The 20,626-nt window shown below is 40.8% G+C and overlaps 1 protein-coding gene across 14 annotated transcripts in view; it reads right to left on the reverse strand.

Moving 5' to 3' along the window:
• Positions 1 to 345: 345 nt before the first annotated feature.
• celf4 (CUGBP, Elav-like family member 4) overlaps positions 346 to 20,626 on the reverse strand; it is a 1,199,286-nt gene continuing 1,179,005 nt past the window's right edge. For 12 of the 14 annotated variants that reach the window (XM_072573094.1, XM_072573061.1, XM_072573086.1 and 9 more), the window contains one exon: positions 346 to 2,233. The gene's annotated coding sequence lies outside the window, so the exon portion shown is untranslated. Of the gene's footprint in view, positions 2,234 to 4,913; positions 4,992 to 20,626 lie in introns of all 14 variants that reach the window. The other 2 variants (XR_011960940.1, XR_011960939.1) reach the window with 2 other exon arrangements.

Genomic DNA, 20,626 nt, shown 5'->3' on the forward strand with positions numbered 1-20,626 from the left:
TTGGTACACTGCAGAAACAGTATCCTTAGCAGTACTGCTTGGCTTCATAAACTCTCCTCCAGTCTCTTTGATTTTGTGAAACTGGAAAGTGCAAGCACCAAATATAGAATTTGATTGCCTTCAGAATTTAATATTTACCCTTCAATGTTAGTTCTGGGTTGTCAGGAAAACCTTTGTTCATTAGTGCTCAATTTTTCACAGCTTGTAGATTGTCTAAAGATGCAGCAATCTTTTCAGCAATTTTAAAAGAGTGTTAAAAAGCTATATGTGAGAAATTGCATGCAACTACACAGGCTGGGCATATGGCCAGTGACAATGTGAACAGACCCAAAAGATGCCAAAGTGCTTTTTCTTAAACTGTGCTTTATTTAGGGCTAAGCTGAAAAGCGTCATCCAGTACTTACATGAAGATTACAATTGTTTCCAGGTAATTGAGAGTGAAGAGAGCAGTCTTGTAATAACTGTATGTCACACTGGATGTAGGTATACAGCTCTTTTCTTTAGATAAAGTATGACAGAAATTAGAATTTTAGAAAATAGAAACAGTGAAAAGAAATGGAAAAAAAATCAAAATGCCTGTGTTTTTAACAAATACCCACAAGGAATTAAAAAACATAAAACAATGAGCAGCCAGCCACAATGCTGGCATTTGTAAATTAAGTTAAAACATGACATCCTTCTAAAACAACAATAAATAAACTGAATAAATAATTCATAAATAAATTGGTTCCAGATTTTACAGCAATTAACACAGTGCTTTTTGTTTCAACTGCTCCGTTACATCAGTTACCAAAGATAAATACCGTGCTTTCATTAAATAGTTTCCTTTTTTCTCAATCAGTACAGTAAAAGTCCTACAAAATATGCAAATTTATTTACATAAAACAGAGCCAGAACCTTTTAAACATTCTCTGTTTTTTTTTGTACCTTCTGTAAACAGCAGAGATTCTCTTTTTGTGTTATTCCTTTTGAATTACAGATTCAATGCTAGTTGTTTGGGAATCAGGACTTTGCACTGGCCCTGAAGTTCTCTTTTATTTGAACATGGAAGAGTACTATCGCAATGGATGGAGGTTGGTGAGAGTTTTGCTAAGAGCAGGTCCTGATGATGTTAAGCAGGTTTTTCCAGACTAATATGTGTCTTTCCAGATTCTCACTAACCCTTGTTGGATATTCATATCTGCGCTTTGCTGCAATGTTTACAAGTTTCAATGTTTGTGTGTTTTTTCAATATATTTTAAATTCTTTTTTAATCATAGCTGGAATGATTGCAGTCAAGGAGCTGCCAGTATAACTTATCTTCTGTCAGTATTTAACAGGATCGGATAGCAATCGGCAGTACATGAACATATGCTCATCTAAATTCTACAAAATTACAATTCTACAGGATTTCTTATTTTTAGCAGTAATGCTAACCTCTATTTTTTTTGCATTTTTATGTCTAATTTTTTATATTTTTATATCAGTAATTTAAAAGTTTTTTTTATTATTCTGTACATCTATTGAGTCTCTCTTTTAAGGGAAGGTTAAGAACACAATGAACCATTTTCAAGCAATAATCCTATTTCCAAAATAGTCCTCACTCTGTAAGATTGTTTTTTTTTTGCTTCTCACAGATCACAGTTAAGCCAATCTCAAATGTTCAATCCTCATGAAAGTTACAGAAAACCATATGAAAACTACTTACTTGAATTAATGATACCAAAGTGCCTCCCAAAGTATCAAAGAACTACAATCTTGCTTATTTAAAAGCAGTTTAGTATTATCATTATTATTACTTTTTTTTACAATTCAAGATAAACTTTTCAGACTGTTTTAGGAACAGTGTGAGAAGGAAAGAAATCCATAATTTACATACGACTACAAGTCTGCAATAAAAAGTTTGGTCCTTTGGTCCCTAAAATACCTAAGGAATGACAGATAGTGACTGTTACCACGTGTGACCATGGCAACTGTATCCATGATGACAACAGGCACTCCTCATCAACTTGTTGCTCTACAAGCCCCTAGTATCTTTATAATTTTTTTTTCTCTCCATTCAGGCGTTTAAAACTCATCCTTCTGCAGAAGTGATACATTTTGTAGAGACTTAACAGCCTAAACAATCAGAGCAGTCAAAGATAAAAGTCTGAAGAAGTCTTCAGCTTGATTGGCGTATGCTGATATGTCCAAAGGTTTATTTAACAGTACTTTTATTATTTTTTTGTACATGCGGTCCTCTCCAGTTTCCGCCCTAAAAGACGAAGACAAGACAAAGCAGATTAGAGATGAGAATGTGAGCCAGTACAAGATCTACACCAATCATGTTTCACTGTAGGTATAATCTAAAGAAACAGCATCCGGCTTTTTCTGCCTTCAATCTGAAAGTCTGGGGATTGTATCTACAAAACATACCTTTTGTGAACCCTTCAGCCTTTTCAAAATCAAATGGTTTGTCACATTTATGTAAGTTTTAATTTCATGGTTTGATCATGTAAGAGTAATTCCTTTTTTATGAGTAAGGCAGGGCGAGATAATTCTTGTATTGTCAAGTCCTCAATATTAGCCGTCATACAGCTGAGCTGGTCACTCATAAATTCAGTAGTGAGTTCATGAGAAACTTTACCAGAGAAAGGAATGCTTCACCAAAATGATTAGTAAGGTGACTATCATTGATGCATATATAATGAAAAGAAATACAAGAATTTGGTGATGGGGATAAATGAATAAGCTTGGGAAGGGGTTTATGCGGAAGTTAAGTACTGTCATGCACCTAATAGACCAAATAGTTAGCTTATATGCTACAAATACTTTGCAACCATACTAGATGATTGACTGCATCCAGCAGTAACACACAATGCATATGAGTGAGAAAAATTACAGTGTATGGGACTTCCAGAAAATAATAATTTATCTGATCCTAAATGCATAGGCCTGCAGTGAATGATAACTAAGGGATATCTGAATCAAACACAGACACTGCTGGAGAAACTCAGTAGGTCTGGCAGCTTCTGTGGAGAGAGAAAAATAGTTAGCGTTTTGAGTGCACTGTGACTCAGTTCTGAAGAAGAGTCAAATTAGACTCAAAACGTTAACCTGGTATCAGACCTGCTGAGTTTCTCCAGCATTGTTTGTGTCAGTTTTAGAACTAAGGGCAAGTAGCTCAACAGGTCTATTTGTGGTGTTTGTCAATTAGACCACAAATGTCAATTTTACTAAAGCAGCACTGAGCAGTGCAAACACAATGTTGATGTATGTCACTAACATCAGCGATGGGTTGGAAAATATTTTTTATATTCATCGGTTCATGGGATGTGGGCATTTATTGCTTCTCCAGAATTGTCCTTAAGAACCCAGAAGGAAAACTCAGTAAAACTTGCAAATGACACAGACTGGTCCGATTTGTATAGTTCAAACAGAGCTCCAGCATGTCTAACACATTCATTTCCAAGTATTTCTGCTTTTGTTTTAGTGTTCGTTCTCTTCAAGAAAGTGGTGGTAAAATCACATTAAGAATTGCATCCAGTTTGGTCGTGGAGGTATAAGGGAGAAAGTCAGACCTATGGAAGGTGCACATAAGACCTAACACCTTGGTGGAAGATGATTGAATTCTGAAGAAAGACTGAGGAATTTTGGTCACTTCAGCCTTGAAAGGAACTAAGAAGGGTCCATGGAGATTTACAAATCTACTCAAAGCATATATGACTTATAAAAGCGAAATCTAGACCAGTATATCAGCAATTGCAACTGGTAATTAATGAAACTCATGAAAGACAAATTTTGGGAATGTCACCAGGATGCATTAATGCTGGGAACAAATTTGGAACCAGAGAAAGGAAGTGCTGCAGCCCCTATAGAGATTGAAAGCAAATGCTTTGGATGGGTGAGAAGAACAGATATAATAGAAACATTTTGGAAAGGCTGCAGTATTTGAAAGGATAAGCTTTAAACAAAGTTGATTGCTAACAGTTTTGACATTCAGCCCGTGTTGCCCACAATAAATAGGGATACTGTCTCTTTAAGAATCTGCACCACAAGTTGTTTTTTTAAAATGCAACGCTATATTAAACAGCAGAGATAATGTTAATCTAAAGAAAACTCTCACAGCAGTTCTGTCCACGGCTAGCAGGCAGATTCTGCTTTACACTTTTAAAACAATAGAAACTTGAACTGCAAAGACCCACTTTAGTGGAAGTGACATGCGGAATATCAATCCATGCTGGCAGGTTCCCACACTGTTGGTTAAACAAAGAGCAAACCGTACACAGCAATCGAACAATTACAACAGCAAAAATAAAAAAACAATTTCAAAGGACCCTTTTTCAGTTGCACAAAAAAAAGCACTTTTGTTCTGAATGTTTTTACTGAAAATGAATCTGAAATTGCTGGAATTGGAAGGCACGGTTTGGCCATTTTGATCTTGTTTGCGTAAGTTTGGATTAATGACTGCTATCATCCAAAGTTTTTTTTTTGTCCTAGGCTCTTCAAATGAAAAAGGCCCCCTCCTCCAAAAAATAAACAAATCACAATAGTTTTGGTGCAAAGAAACTGACCACACATTTTATTATACAGGTAAACCTCATTTTAAATTTTTTTTATATATAGAAGGATTGGGAATCAATGTTTTATGTGACATCTAAAGAAGCAAAGAAAGCTGACAGGACTAAAAGAAAAAAAAATAAAATAAAGAAATCATAATTTTTAAAAGAACCACCGCAAACACTAAACTAAAATGAGCACAGCAAGAATAGTGGCAGCACACAGTCAAAAGGCACATGTGATCATGACTGGCCAATCATTAACTGATACAACATCCAAGAAAAATGCTTTCACAGCACCTCCACGAAACTTGACGGCATGTCATGCAACCAATCGTTGAGCTTGTTACATGACGCCATCAGATCACACTTTAATTTCTAGTTGACAGAACTTACGCAGTGGACCGTTTTCTCCATTTCATTGTTATGGATACTTTTCCTACAGCCTGAGACTGCGGGTTATGACTGTCTCTGCTTGGTTTGGTTTTTGATCGAGTGACAAAAGAAGAAGAGAATTTTTGTTTTTTGGAGGGGGAAAAGTACCAAACACAGCATCAGTCAAAAGCAATACTTGCAATTGAAAAACAAGAAACCAAACTTAAGGAAATGGATGAAGCCTTGCAAAGGCGTATAAGATTACAAACACATGGTTAACAATAATGTAATGAATGCAGTGGATGCTAAAAAAAACATGATTAAGTGCATGATGGCTGACAGACATTGGTTACAGAGTAAAAACATTTCAATGTTTCACTAATAATAATAGACCTGAATCCCAAAGTTAGAGTGCCAGCTAACAGGCTGTTCATCAAATGAGAAAGAAAGTAACTGCATTTGGTATTCTCATTAGAAAAATAACAGGAGCAAATAAAACAGTATTACACTTACAACGGAGAAAGTAACTTAAAGAAGAACATTTCCAATCCTTTTCCTGATCTGCCTGAGCCAATTCCTCTTTGTTGAAAGAATGGTCACAAATTCTTCAATCCTGAATTGGCTTCAGGAAGGACAAGAGTTGGAGTTGCCCTTTTTCTCTTTGTCTTGGAAGATCTGTTTTCTTTACTCATACTCTCTCATTGACCAGTTCAACCTCTGTATTGCATGTTAAAAGTGTTTTGTCTTAAAAACCCAAATAATAACAAAAATAAAGAAAAAGTTATATCCTCCATTAACTTGACTGCATTTGGGAAATATCAGTATTTTAGTATCAGTTCACAAATGAATTAGTTGCTTTGCATCAATCCTTTAACCAGTGGTGCCGATATTTTGGGAATTATTTGGTATCATCATATATTCACACTTTTCAGATATGAGGAGCGTTAGGGCTTCCACATTATTCATTGACTCTTTTGGATGTATGTCTATGAATGCAGCTCTGAAAATACCAAGAAGAACTAAACTTCAGTATTATTAAATAGAAATTGCATGGTTCTTCTCATTTGATAGCTGTTCTCCCATTGCAGAACTGTGTCATAGACCACAGAAAGATTTAACACTTAACTGATCTCAGCCACATTAGATGGAAGGATGCTGCAACCAGTTTAAGGAACTCTGAAATAGGAAGACAGAAAATAAGCTAAGGTTTTCCAAACTAAGTATGGCTCAGCTCTTCAGGATGTGAACTTCTTTGAGAGACAAACCTCTACACCAATCATCACAACCACACCCCAGAGAAATCGCCGAGAATTCATTTCAGGGAAAGCTTCTGCCTGTTACAGTTGGAAGCTATTTGAACCAAACAAACTGCAGGAGCTCATAGATACTCATTAGACATCGGTAAAATATCTTCTATCACACACATATCCTTTCTCAGGAAATTGACAAGTTACTCTTTAATGGTGTGTTATGTTACCAGTTTACCACTTACCAATTTATAAAGTGTGACAACCCTCTAAGTAATGCAAAACTTTCTAGCTTCTCTCTTAATTATTTGAATACTCATTTTAACCACGTCTTAAAGGATTCCACAAAGAACATCCATGAAAAACAGTTCAGTTACCAGCAGTGCTTGCTCCCAGGGCAATCCACCAATGTGAAACTATTCTTCACAGATGAAACAAAGACCAAAATGATAAAGGAGACTGTAAATTTAAATTACAAGCAATGCTTGAATAATTTAGAAGCAGAGTTTCATCCTAATGCCAATACAAACATTTAATGGACTCGTCAGAATGTCTTTTTAAAGGACGAGAATAGGTAGAAGATTCCCATTAAATTTCCTCTTGGGAACAGCCAGCTTGCTGATCGCTCATTGACTTTGACACAAATTGGATGGCCAAGGCTATTCATCGAGAACTAGTCTGTTCTTCTGAGAGAACAATTATCATACTAAGAATAGTAGTGAACGATTAATTTTTCAGAATTGAGGAAAGGTCACTCACCAACACCTTCTTAAAGGCAGTTTGGGATATGCAATAAATGCTGACCTAGAAAGTGTTGCCTACATCCAAGAAAACCTGTGCAGTGATGTTCCCCAGAGGCATACAGTCCAAGAGTCTTAGAGATGTATAGCATGAAAACAGACCCTTTGGTCCAACTCATCCATGTCGACCAGCTATCCTAACCTAATCTAGTCCCATTTGCTAGCACTTGTCCATACGCCTCCAAACCCTTCCTATTCATGTACCTATCCAGATTCCTTTTAATTGCTGCAATTGTACCAGCCTCCACCACTTCCTCTGGCCCCACCCTCTGTGTGAAAAACATACCTTTAGGTCAATTTTATATCTTTCCCCTCTCATTCTAAACGTATGCCCTCTAGTTCTGGACTCCCCCATTCCAGGGAAAATACTTTGTTTATTTATCCAATTCATGTCCCTCATGATTTTATAAACCTTTATAAGGTCTCCACTCAGCCTCTGACACTCCAGGGAAAACAGTCCCAGCCTATTCAGCCTCTCCCTATAGCTCAAATCCTCCAACCCTGGCAACATTCTTGTAAACATTTTCTGAAACCTTTCAAGTTTCACAACATCCTTCCAATAGGAAGGAGACCAGAACTGCACTCAATATTGTAAAAGTGACCTAAGTAATGTCCTGTACAATCGCAACTTGACCTTCTAATCCAGATACTCAATGTTCTGACCAATAAAGGAAGGCATACCAAACGCCTTCTTCACTATCCTATCTACCTGCAACTCTGCTTTCAAGGAACTATGAACCTGCACCCCAAGGTCTCTTCGTTCAGCAACACTCCTTAGGACCTTATCATTAAGTGTATAAGTCCTGCTCTGATTTGCTTTTCCAAAATGCAGCATCTCACATTTATCTAAATTAAAATCCATCTGCCACTGCTTAGCCCATTGGCCTATCTGATCAAGATCCCGATGTACTCTGAGGTCACTATCTACTACACCTCCAATTTTGGTGTCATCTGCAAACTTACTAACTATACCTCCTATGTCCTCATCCAAATCATTTATATAAATGACAAAAATTAGTGGACCCAGCACCGATCCTTGTGGTACTCCATTGGTCACAGGCCTCCAGTCTGAAAAACAACCCTCCATCACCACCCTCTGTTTTCATCTTTGAGCCAGTTCTGCATCCAAATGGCTAGTATTCCCTGTAATCCATGAGATCTAAACTTGCTAACCAGTCTACCATGAGGAACCTTGTCGAACGTCTTACTGAAGTCCATATAGGTCACATCTACCACTCTGCCCTCATCAATCCTCTTTGTTACTTCTTCAAAAAACTCAATCAAGTTCGTGAGACATGATTTCCCACACACAAAGCCATGTTGACTATCCCTAGTCAGTCCTTGCCTTTCCAAAAACATGTACATCCTGTTCCTCAGGATTCCCTCCAACAACATGCTCACCATTGATGTCAGGGTCACCGATCTATAGTTTCCTGGCTTTTCCTTACCACCTTTCTTAAACAGTGGCACCATGCTAGCCAACCTCCAGTCTTCCAGCACCTCAACTGTGACTATTAATGATCCAAATATCCCAGCAAGGGGCTCAGCACTCACTTCTCTAGCTTCCCACAGGGTTCTCGGGTACACGTGGCCAAGTCCTGGGGACTTATCCACTTATATGCATTTCAAGCCATCCAGCACCTCCTCCTCTGTAATATGGTCATTTTTCATAATCAATAGGTTGTTATGAGAATCAGTGTACTTTTGTTATTCACTAATAACCTGGACATGGCTGTTGAAAACTTGCAGTGAGCAGCATGGTGTTAGGAGACCAGGCTGAAGAAGATTAAAATGACTGAAAATGGTTCACATTTGGCGAAAAGGTGTCTGGGGAAGATTATTAACTGAAACAACAGCTTCCTTAGTCTAAAAACTGAAAGAGCTGCACTAACTGTAAATCAGAAACAAAAACAGAAGTTTCTGTAAGAGCTCAGCGGGTTAGATAGCATCTGTGAAGTGAAATCAGAGTTATATGCAGAACATAGGTTGGGGGGAGGAGGCAAAGAGTAAACAATAGGTGGATAGAGCCCAAAGAGAAAGAGGGAACAATTGGACAGACAATGGAGTCTCTAATGATCTGGAAAATCTCAGCAGGTCTGGCAGCATCTGTAAGGAGAGAAAAGACCTGATGTTTCAAAACGTCAGCTCTTTTCTCTCCTTACAGATGCTGCCAGACCTGCTGAGATTTTCCAGCATTTTCTCTTTTGGTTTCAGATTCTAGCATCTGCAGTAATTTGCTTTTATCTCCAGTGATTTGGCTGGGAGGGTGAATAGCTGCTAATGGACACTGTTAGTGGCTAACAATAGGCAGTGTGTAATGGCAGACTATGTGATAGCAAGGCCTGGTGTGTGTGGTAGGGGGCTGGGACTTGGGACTTGAGTCCGGATGGCTGCAGGGTCCCCAAGTGGAAAACCATCAATTCTGAGGAAGGGTCACTGGACTTGAAACGTTAACTCTGATTTCTCTTCACAGATGCTGTCAGACTGGCTGAGCTTTTCCAGCAACTTCTATTTATTACCATAGTCTGATTTTTTTTATTCACTCATGGCACATATTTTTTATTGACTTGTTGGCTGGCCAGCATTTATTGCCTGTTCCTAACTGCCCTTGAACTGCATTAGAGACAAAATACTACAGCTGCTGGAATCCAAAGTGGACAGGCAGGAAGAACACAGCAAGCCAGGCAGCATTAGGAGGTAGATAAGTCAACGTTACAGGTGTAACCCTTCTTCCTGAATGGCTTGCTAGGGTATTTCAGAGAACAGTTGAGATTCAGCCACATTGTTGTGGATCTAGAGTCACATTTAGCCTAGACCAGATGGGGATCCTTCCCTGAAGGACATTCACAAGCTAGATGGGTTCTTCTGACAATGGTTTCATGGTCAGTAGATTTTTAATTCCAGATTTATTTTTAATACTGAATTCAAATTCTGCCCTCGTGGGATTCAAACTCAGGTCCCGGAACTTTAGCTGAGTTTTTGGATTAATATTCTAACAATAATGTCATGAGGCCATGGCTTGCCTTTGATGTTAAACTCTGAGCTAGAGTAATTGTAGCCTTCATAGAAAGTCAACATCCAAAGTAACAAGATTAAAATAACACACAAAGGGTCTTGTGAAATGCATATAAAAGAGTCCTGTTACATAAGAAGCAAAGCTGCAGTTGTTGCTTGTATATTGACAGTTTGATAAGGAATATCCTTGAGAAATGCAGAAAGAAGCTTCCATACCAGGCTGGTTCACAATCTGGTATTGATCATGGGATATAGGGAAGGGTCTGACCCACATCAGTGAAGACCCCCAGGTAATCATATCCACAGGTTATATATCAAAAATGCAGTTTTCGGTATACAGGCATTAAGGGATTTAACAGCATTCCCACGGATGTTCAGTCTCAGGCAGATAGAAGAAGTCCTTTTGCTCACAGCAGAGGAGTACTGAACTCCAACTGGCACAGGAGCTAAAACCTGGAATGTGTTTGAATAAGATGCATTGTGAAGTCCCAAGGATAAAAATGATAAGTGAACCTGGTAAACATCATGAGATCATGGGATGACCTACAGCAGTCTATGCACTTCTCACACAGTCTTATGATTAACCTGATTGGATGTGTATGTGACCAATTCATAATACAATTGGTTCGTAACAGCCAAAGGTGGGCTAAAAGCTAATGTATCAAAAGGGTGTGTTTCCCTTTGTTCACTGGATTGCTGAGCGGCTTTCTCTTCACCAGCGATAAAAGAATAAACTCTTTGCTGCTGGAAATGGAGCTGGGCGTTGAGTGATTCATTTAATCATTCCACCCCAGCAGACAGAACTATTTTTCAAGTGGATGTAGACACATTGCCAATATGGGCAGATACATGGCAGATGAAATTTAACACATGGCATAGCGAAATGACACACTTGGATGGGAAATAATGAGGAGACACCAAAGGAAATGAATGGCACAATTTTAAAGCTATGCGGGAACAGGGAGACCTGACAGTGTATGCACACAAACAAAGGTGTGGGTATGGCAGAACAACTTGAGAAGCCTGTGGAAAATGAGTAGAGTGTTCCGTGAGGACTGGGGAATCCAGAACCAGAGGGTCACAGTCTAATAACATGAGCTAAGCCACATAGGATTGAAATGAAGAGAAATGTCTTCATCCAGAGAGTGGGGAGCCTGTGGAATTCTTCGCCACAAAAAGTGGTTGATGCCAAAACATTGAACATTTTAAAGAAGGAGTTAGATGTAGTTCTTCGGGCTAAAGGACTCAAAGAGTATGGGGAGAAAGTGGGAAGAGGGCATAGAGCTAGATGCTCAGTTATGATCATATTGAATGGTAAAGCAGGTTTAAAAGACCTAATAGCCTACTCCTGCACCTATTTTCTGTTTCTACAAGATCCTTGATTTTATAAGCAGTGAAAAAGAAAATAGAAATAACAAATTAATATTACATCTTTAAAAAAAATGTTATGTCTCAACAAGAGCATTGTGCTCAATTATTGGCACCAAACTTTAATGGATGCCAAGATCCTCAGACACATAAGAGATTTACTAGAAAGTTACAAAGGATAAAGACTGATGAGGTGGAGAGATTGGAGATGTTTGGATTGTCCTGAGAGTAGAGAGTTTAACAGGAGATTTGCTGGGAGGTGTTCAACATAATGAGGGGCTTTGATAAAGTATTTAAAGGAAAACTCTTCCAGGTGGTCGTGGGACTGAAGATGAGGGAGCAGAAATTTAAAGTAATTGCCAACAGAAACAAATCTGATGTGCAGGAAACATAAGTTATTCAGTGGAAGCAGATTCAATACGAAATTTCAGAGGGGAATTTTGGTATTACATGAAAGAGAAAATATTTGTAGAGATTTGGGAATATGACGTGGCATTAGGGCTGAGTTGGATTGATCTTTTAAAGAGCTGTCACAGGCATAAAGGTCCAAATAGTCACTTCTTATCTGTATCATTCTTAATTTGCTCTAACAGTTGCTTTATGATTTTAGCTACCCCAATGCAATCACCCTCAACCTTTTAATCTCAAGGAAATACAAACCAAATCAAGAGAAACTGTCCCTAAAATTGGTAGTTTTTGTGGATCTAGTGCTGTACCCTCTTTAAGATAAAATATCTTTCCTGAGGTAAAATTCATGGGCTGTGGAAATCACTGCCTTTGCTTTGTTGTTCATTCTTAGTTGTCCTTCAGATGGATGTAATGAGCTGCCTTCTGGAACCATTATAGTTCATATAGTATCGGTACACCCACAGTCCTATTAGGGAGAAGTTCCAGGATTTTCACCAAGCAGCAGTGAAGTATCAGTGAGAAAATTCCAAGCCAGGGCAGACTGCAGCTTGCAGGGCACCTTGTACTTGGTGGTGTGCCCATGGATCTGCTGTCCTGGTTCTTCAGGTTGGTAGAGGTTGTGAGTTTGAAAGGTGGTGTCTTCAGTTGCTGCTGTGCATGCATCAGTGCTGGGAGAACTGAATGTTGAATGTGATGCATTAAGAGCCAGTCAAGTGGCTGCTTTGTCCTGGATAGTGTTGAGCTTCTTGAGTGTTGTTGGAGCTCCACCCATCCAAGAAAGTGAGGAGTATGCCATCGCACTCCTGACTTGTTCCTCGTAGATAGTGAACATGTTTAAGCTGAGGTATTCATCACATAATTCCTACCTAGACTACACCTCCTCCCACCCTGCCCCCTGTAAAAACACCATCCCATATTCCCAATTCCATCGCCTCCGCCGCATCTGCTCCCAGGAGGACCAGCTCCAATACCGAACAACCCAGATGGCCTCCTTCTTCAAAGACTGCAATTTCCCCTCAGAGGTGGTTGATGATGCTCTCCACTGCACTTCCTCCACTTCCCACTCCTCCGCCCTTGAATGCCGCCCCTCCAATCACCACCAGGACAGAACCCCACTGGTCCTCACCTACCACCTCACCAACCTCCAGATACATCGTATCATCCTTCGTCATTTCCGCCACCTCCAAACAGACCCTACCACCAAGGATATATTTCCCTCCCCTCCCCATCAGCGTTCTGGAAAGACCTCTCCCTCCGCAACTCCCTCGTCAGGTCCACACCCCCCACCAACCCAACCTCCACTCCCGGTACCTTCCCCTGCAACCACAAGAAATGCAAAACTTGCGCCCACACCTCCCCCCTCACTTCCCTCCAAAGCCCCAAGGGATCCTTCCATATCTGTCACAAATTCACCTGCACCTCCCCACACATCATTTACTGCATCCACTGCACCTGATGTGACCTCCTCTATATTGGGGAGACAGGCCACCTACTTGCGGAACATTTCAGAGAACACCTCTGGGACACCCGGACCAACCAACACAACCGCCCCGTGGCTGAACACTTTAACTCCCCCTCCCACTCCACCAAGGACATGCAGGTCCTTGGCCTCCTCCATCGCCAGACCATGGCAACATAATGCCTGGAGGAAGAGCGCCTCATCTTTCGCCTAGGAACCCTCCAACCACAAGGGATGAATGCAGATTTCTCCAGCTTCCTCATTTCCCCTCCCCCCACCTTATCTCAGTCCCAACCCTTGGACTCAGCACCGCCTTCTTGACCTGCAATCTTCTTCCCGACCTCTCCGCCCCCACCCCCTCTCCGGCCTATCACCCTCACCTTAACCTCCTTCCATCTATTGCATTCCCAACGCCCCTCCCCCAAGTCCATCCTCCCTACAATTTATCTTAGCCTGCTTGGCACACCTTCCTCATTCCTGCAGAAGGGCTTATGCCCGAAACGTCGATTCTCCTGCTCCTTGGATGCTGCCTGACCTGCTGTGCTTTTCCAGCAACACATTTTTCGGTTCTGATCTCCAGCATCTGCAGTCCTCACTTTCTCCTATCACATAATTCCTTGCCTTTTATCTACTTTTGTAGCCACGACAACCACATGACTGTCCAGTTTAGTTTCCAATCCATGGCAACCCCTAGGGTGTTGATAGAGGGGAATTCAACAATGGTGATGCCATTGGATGTCAAGAGGAGATGATTAGCTTCACTCTTGTTGAAGATGGTCATTACCTGGCACTTGTGAGGCATAGATGTTACTTGCTATTTATTAAATTAAGTCTGAATGTTGTCCAGGACTTATTTTGTGTTGTCATGGATTGCTTCAGTACCTGGGGGATTGTGAATGGCACTGACCATTGTTCCTTATCAGTGAGCAAAGCTGCTTCTGACCTTTTTAGTAACTAAAGAAACAGCTGAAGGTGTTTTTCACAAGGAGGCTAACTTGAGGAACTCTGCAGAGATGTCTCGGGAGTTCTCCACATTGCTGAATAAATGCTAGTGGTGTAGCTATACTGGAATATCTTGGCTTGAGGTATGGATACTTCAGAAGCACAGGTCCTCAGTCCTATCACTAGAACGTTATTAGGATGAATATCCTTTGCAGTACTCCACTGCCTTCAGCTGTTTTTTGATCTCACATGGAGTGAATTGGTATCAGTGATACCAAAGACTGATACCTGTGATGCAAGGAACACCACTTGGCACTTCTGGCTTAAGAGCGTACAAATGTAGCTGAAATGCTGGGCTCTCCCATCATTGAGGATGGAGATTTTTGTAGAGCCTTCTCTCTGGTTAGAGATTGAATTATCCACTACCATTCATGATTGAATGATTCAGTCTGCAGAGCTCTGACCTGACCCATTGGATGTGGGATCTCTCATAGTACTGTTTCACCAAGTTCACACCTCATTTGTAGGTATGTCTCGTGGCATTCCTGCAATACCCTCCTGCACTCCTCATTGAATGGAACAAAGTTCTTCACATTTATTCTGACCAGAGCTATAATTGTTGTTGTGTCGCCATAATCTTACCAGACCATAGGGGCTGCTCTCATTAGAGAGAAGCGACTGGTGATGATTTAACCTGAAGGCCACCAGATCTCAGGCGAGGGAAGAGGTTGGGAAGGAGAGTCCTTCATGGCAACCTCAAATTGGTGATGGGAATTGAACCCACACTGTGGGCATCACATTGCTCTATAAATCAATGATCCAGCCAAGTGAGCCAAACCAATTCACTAGAGCTGTAATAATTGAAGCATCCCTTGACAACATTCAAAGTAGAGCTCCTTAAAAGAAAACTGCACATTATTTGCCTTTTGGATCTTTTTTGTCCCAGTGCATAAGCTTTCAACGATGAGTGCATATACCCATTCAAATCTCTCTGCTAATACCTGAGGTTATTGAATGTCATAATGATGATTGAAGTCCTGGGTATTTGGAAGCACTCTTACTAAAATCCTCTAACTACTTTATCCCTTTTCAGACCATGCATTTTTCTTTGTCTTTAAGGAAGATGTGAAACTTCAGTTACATCAGTGGTTGGAGAAGCTGGGGCTTTTCATTTTAGAGAAGACAAAGGTGAGGAAGAAATTTGATCGAGGTTTTCAAGATCAAAAATGAGATAAACTGGGAGAAACTGTTCCCACTGGCAGAGGACACAAACTAAAGTGATTGGTAAAAGACCCAGAGAGACTTAAGAACATTTCTGCACGTGGCTGGGATTTGAATAGATTACTTACAGTGTGGAAACAGGCCCTTCAGCCCAACAAGACCACACCAACCCTCCAAAGAGCTACCCACCCAGACCCATTCCCCTACACCTAACCTGCACATTTTTTGGACTGTGGGAGGAAACCCACACAGACACAGAGAGAATGTGCAAACACCACAGAGACAGTTGCCTGAGACAGGAATCTAACCCAGGGCTATGGCACTGTGAGACAGCAGTGCTAACCACTCTGCCACCGTGCCACCCATAACTACACTGCAATAGAAACATGGCCTATCAAGCTGGGTTCCTGTTTGTTTTTATCTTCTGGGATCATAACATTATTGAAGGAGGAAAAACATTGCAGGGTTTCATTTCTTTGAGATTTTGTAGTAATTGGTACAACTGAGTGGCTTGCTAAGCCATTTCAGAGGACAGTTAAGTGTCAACCACATTGCTGTGGATCTGCAGTCAGATGTAGGCCAGACCAGGTGAGGATGGCAGATTTCCTTCCCTGAAGGACATTAGTGAACCAGATGGGTTTTACCAGCAATTGGTATCATGGTCATCACTAGATTCTTAATTCTAGATTTTTAAAATTGAATTTCCCACCATCTTTCGTGGTGGGATTCGAACCTCGGTTCCCAAAACAAAAATAAAATCTTAATCTGGGCCAATAGTCTAGCAACAATACCACTAGGCCATCACCTTCCTCAAGAGGGAAGCCAGTGGGCAACGAATAACTCTTACAAAGAGCAGGCACAGACAAACTAGGACAAAAGGCCAACAATGAGTGACAATTGGCAGTAAGTCTATTGTAAATAGCCTGCACTGTGTACTGTCAGCAAAATGGGCTCAGGTTAAAGAATATGAAGCTTTGATTCACTAACTAATAATTTTGGAGGATTATATAAAGAGCAACATTTATGTTCAGTCTTTAAAAATTGCCATAAAGGAACAAAAATGATTAGATATATATTAACTTAAAAGCATGCACTCCCATGTTTTGCTCTCAAGGGCAGAATATTGTGTGTCAGCAATGGTCTGGTTAATGTCTCCATCCATTATTTTAAAAGATGGAAAAGATGGGGAATGTATGACTGAAATCCCGCTACATGTTGCTGGTGAATTGAACATTGCTTGCCAGGCATACTGAAGATAAAAAGCTTCTCAAAATAAAATATGTAACAATTAGAGTAATACTGAAATAGGGCAACGCTGAAGGGAAATGAATAAAATAACAATTAGATAATTTTCCAACTTTCCATTCATGGCATGGTTTCTGTGAGAAGATTTTTTTTTATTTTGATAGATTATTTTGAATAAAGATATGCCTCAAGTATGGGGTGAACATGGAAAATGGATTGGACACCTGACTGAAATCTCACATGTGAAATTTTACAAATCTTGACAGCTCTGTTAAATTGCCAGATCCTACGTCACAAGGTAACTCATCTATCGTAATTCACCACTGTCCCCTAAGCAAAGACGGGGTGGTAGTGTAGTGGAAATGTCACTGGACTAGTAATCCAAAGGTCCAAGCTAATGATTAGTAACAGTGACCATGAACTGTTTATCATCTGGTTCACTAATGTACTTTCCTTACCTGGTCTGGCCTACATGTAACTTCCCTTTATAGGCAAGGTGATGGCCGAGTGGTTATATCGCTAGATCATTAATCCAGAAACTCAGCTAATGTTTTGGGGACCCGGGTTAGAATTCAGCCATGGCAGATGGTGGAATTTGAATTTAATAAAAAATATCTGGAATTCACAATCTACAGATGACCATGAAACCATTGCCAGAGAACCCACTTGGCTCACTAATGTCCTTGAGGAAATGTCTGGCCTGGTCTGGCCCACATGTGACTTCAATCCCAAAGCAATGTGTTTGACTCTGAAATGGCCTTGCAAACCATTCAGATGTAACAATCTCGACAAGGCTGAATAAAGAAATGAAACAAGACAAACCATCCAGCATCATCCTCGGCACCGGACAAGATGACGGCAGAAACAGCCCTGTTGAGCCTGCAATGTCCTAGTGCTAAAATCACAGAACTGTCTCACAGACTAGTCACGCAACAGCTTAACATTGTCATACTCATGGAATCAGACCTGATAGACTTCAAACAGATCTAGAAACTCAAGATGGGGCATCCTTGAAGGCCATCAACAGCTGCAGAATTGTACTCCAGCACAATCTACAACCTCATGGTCTGGCATAGCCCCCACTCAACCATTACCATCATTACCATCAAGCCAGGAAATCAACCTGACAGGGCACATGAGAAACAGCACCAGACACAGTTTAAAATAGGGTGTCAATCTAATGAAGTAAACAAACAGGATAATTATATGCCAAAACCATAAGCAGCAAGTGATAGGTGGAGCTAAGACACCCATGAGCAATGGATTAGATCTAAGCTCTGCAGTTCTGCGACATCCAGTCATGAATGGTGGTGGACAATTAAACAACTCACTAGAGGAGGAAAAATCCCCATCCTCAATGATGGAAAAGCACAACAATTCAGTGCAAAAGATAAGATAGAAGCACTCGCAGCAATCTTCACCTGAATGGATGATCCATCTCGGTGTCCTCCAGCAAACCCCAACATTACAATTATCAATCTTCAGACATTTCGATTGGCTCCATGAGATATTGCAAAAAGCAGGAGAAATCCATCCCAAACAGTTATCGCCCGATTAGTCTTCTCTTGATCATCAGTAAAGTGATTGAAAGTGTCATCAAAATGGAAGGTGCTTACAAATAGCACCTGCTCAGCAATAACCTGCTCAGTTACACCCAGTTTGGATTCCACCAGGGTCACTCAGCTCCTGACCTCATTAGAGTCTTTCTTCAAACACGCACAAAAAAGCTGAATTTCAGTGGTGAGGTGAAATTAACAGCTCTTGACATCAAGCCTGTATTTGATCGAGTGTGGCATTAAGGAACTCGAGCAAAACTGGAATGACTGGGTATCGGGGCAAACTGTCACTGGTAGGAGTCATACATAGCAAATAGGCGGATGGTTGTGGTTGTCAGAGGTCATCTCAGCTCCAGAACATCTTTGGAGAGCTCCTCAGGATAGTATCCTCAACCAACCATCTTTAACTGCTTCATCAATGACCTTCCCTGCATCATAAGGTCAGAAGATGGACACTCGTTGATGGTTACACAATGCTCACCACTATTCGTGACTCCTCACATACTGTAGTAATCCATGCTCAAATGCAACAAGATCTGGACAATATCCAAGTTGGGCTGACAAGTGGTAAATAAGATCTCCATCTCATAAATGCCAGGCAATGATCATCTCCAGTAAGAAACAATCTAACCACTGCCCTTACCAGTGAATGGCATTATCATCACTGAATTCCTCACTATCCATATCCTTTCAGTTAATATTGACCAGATACTCAACTGACTCACCACATAAACACAGTAGCTACAAGAGTAGCTCAGTGGTTCGGATTATAGTAACTCACCTCCTGATTCCTCAAAGCCTGTTCACTATCTAAAAGGCTCAAGTCAGGAGTTTGACAGAATATTCACCAATTGCCTGGATGGGTGCAGCTCCAACAACACTCAAGAAGCTGAGTTCCATCCAGGACAAAGCAGCCCACATGATTGGCACCATCTCCACAAGCATCCACTCCCTCCACCACCGATGCTCAGTAGCAGCAGTGTGTACTATCTACAAGATGTACTGCAGAAATTCACCCAAGAACCTCAGAAAGCACCTTCCAAATCCATGACCACTCCTATCTAGAAGTTAAAAATCACACAACACCAAGTTATAGTCCACCAGGTTTATTTGGAAGTACTAGCTTTCAGAGTGCTGCTCCTTCAGTATTGTGTGATTGTTAACTTTGTCCACCCAAGTCCAACAGTGGCACCCCGTCATCATGTCTGTCTAAAAGGACAAGGGCAGCAGATATGTGGGAACAGTACCAGCTGCAAGTTCCTCTTCAAGCCACTCACCATCCTGACTTAGAAATATATTGCCATTCCTTCATTGTTGCTGTGTCAGTATTCTGGAATTCCCTCTCTAACGGCATTGTGGGTCAACTTGCAACACATGGACTGCAGGAGTTCAAGAAGGTAGCTCATCACCACCCTGAAAGGGCAACTAGGGATGGGCAATAATTGCTGAGCAGCCAGCAATGCCCACGTCCTACGAATGAATTAAAGAAAAGAGTCAGAGCAAGAGAGTTGACTCTTATTTTTAGCTGTCCTCTGCAATTCGAGGTCCATTTTATCCTGAAGGTGGCTGCACAGGTGGATAGAGTAGTCAAGAAGGCATATAGTATGCTTGCCTTCATCGCCCAGGGTATTGAGTATAAGAACTGGCAGGTCATGTTAAAATTGTACAAGACATTGGTTCGGCTGCATTTAGAATACTGTGTACAGTTCTGGTCTCCACATTACCAAAAGGATGTGGACGCTTTGGAGAGGGTGCAGAGAAGGTTTACACAGATGTTGCCTGGTATGGCAGGTGATAGCTATGAAGAGAGGTTGAGTAGGTTAGGATTGTTTTCATTAGAAAAAGAAGATTGAGGGAGGACCTGATTGAGGTCTACAAAATCAGGAAAGGTATAGACAGGGTAGATAGAGATTAAGCTTTTTTCCAGGGTGAGGGATTCAATAATGAGAGGTCACATGTTCAAGTTGAGAGGTCAAAAGTTTAAGGGGGATACACGTGGAAAGTAATTTATGCAGAGGGTGGTAGGTGCCTAGAATGCGTTGCCAGCACTGGTTGTAGAGGCAGGCCTGGTAGATTCATTTACGGTGCATCTGGACGAATGCATGAGTAGGTGGGGAGCAGAGGGATACAGATCCTTAGGAATTGGGCAATAGGTTTAGACAGTGGATTTGGATTATCTCAGGCTTGGAGGGCCGAAGGGCCTGTTCCTGGGCTGTAAATTTTCTTTGTTCTTTTTTGTTCTTTACTAATCAAAACAGGTACCAAATGCCCATTTAACTATGAAAAAAGAAGTTCCTCTGTCTTCCTTCTTCAGTCAGAGAATGGGCAAACAACAATTGCTATGCTAAATAGCAGAGAACCATCACTATCCCTAGGTTAATGGACACTCAACTATTTGAATCTCCACTCATGCTGTGTTACTGCCACATTTCCAGCTCTCCTCTCCACTCACAGGAATATTTATTTCCATTTT

The sequence above is a fragment of the Chiloscyllium punctatum genome, chromosome 1, assembly GCF_047496795.1.
Source record: "Chiloscyllium punctatum isolate Juve2018m chromosome 1, sChiPun1.3, whole genome shotgun sequence".
NCBI lineage: Eukaryota > Metazoa > Chordata > Chondrichthyes > Orectolobiformes > Hemiscylliidae > Chiloscyllium > Chiloscyllium punctatum.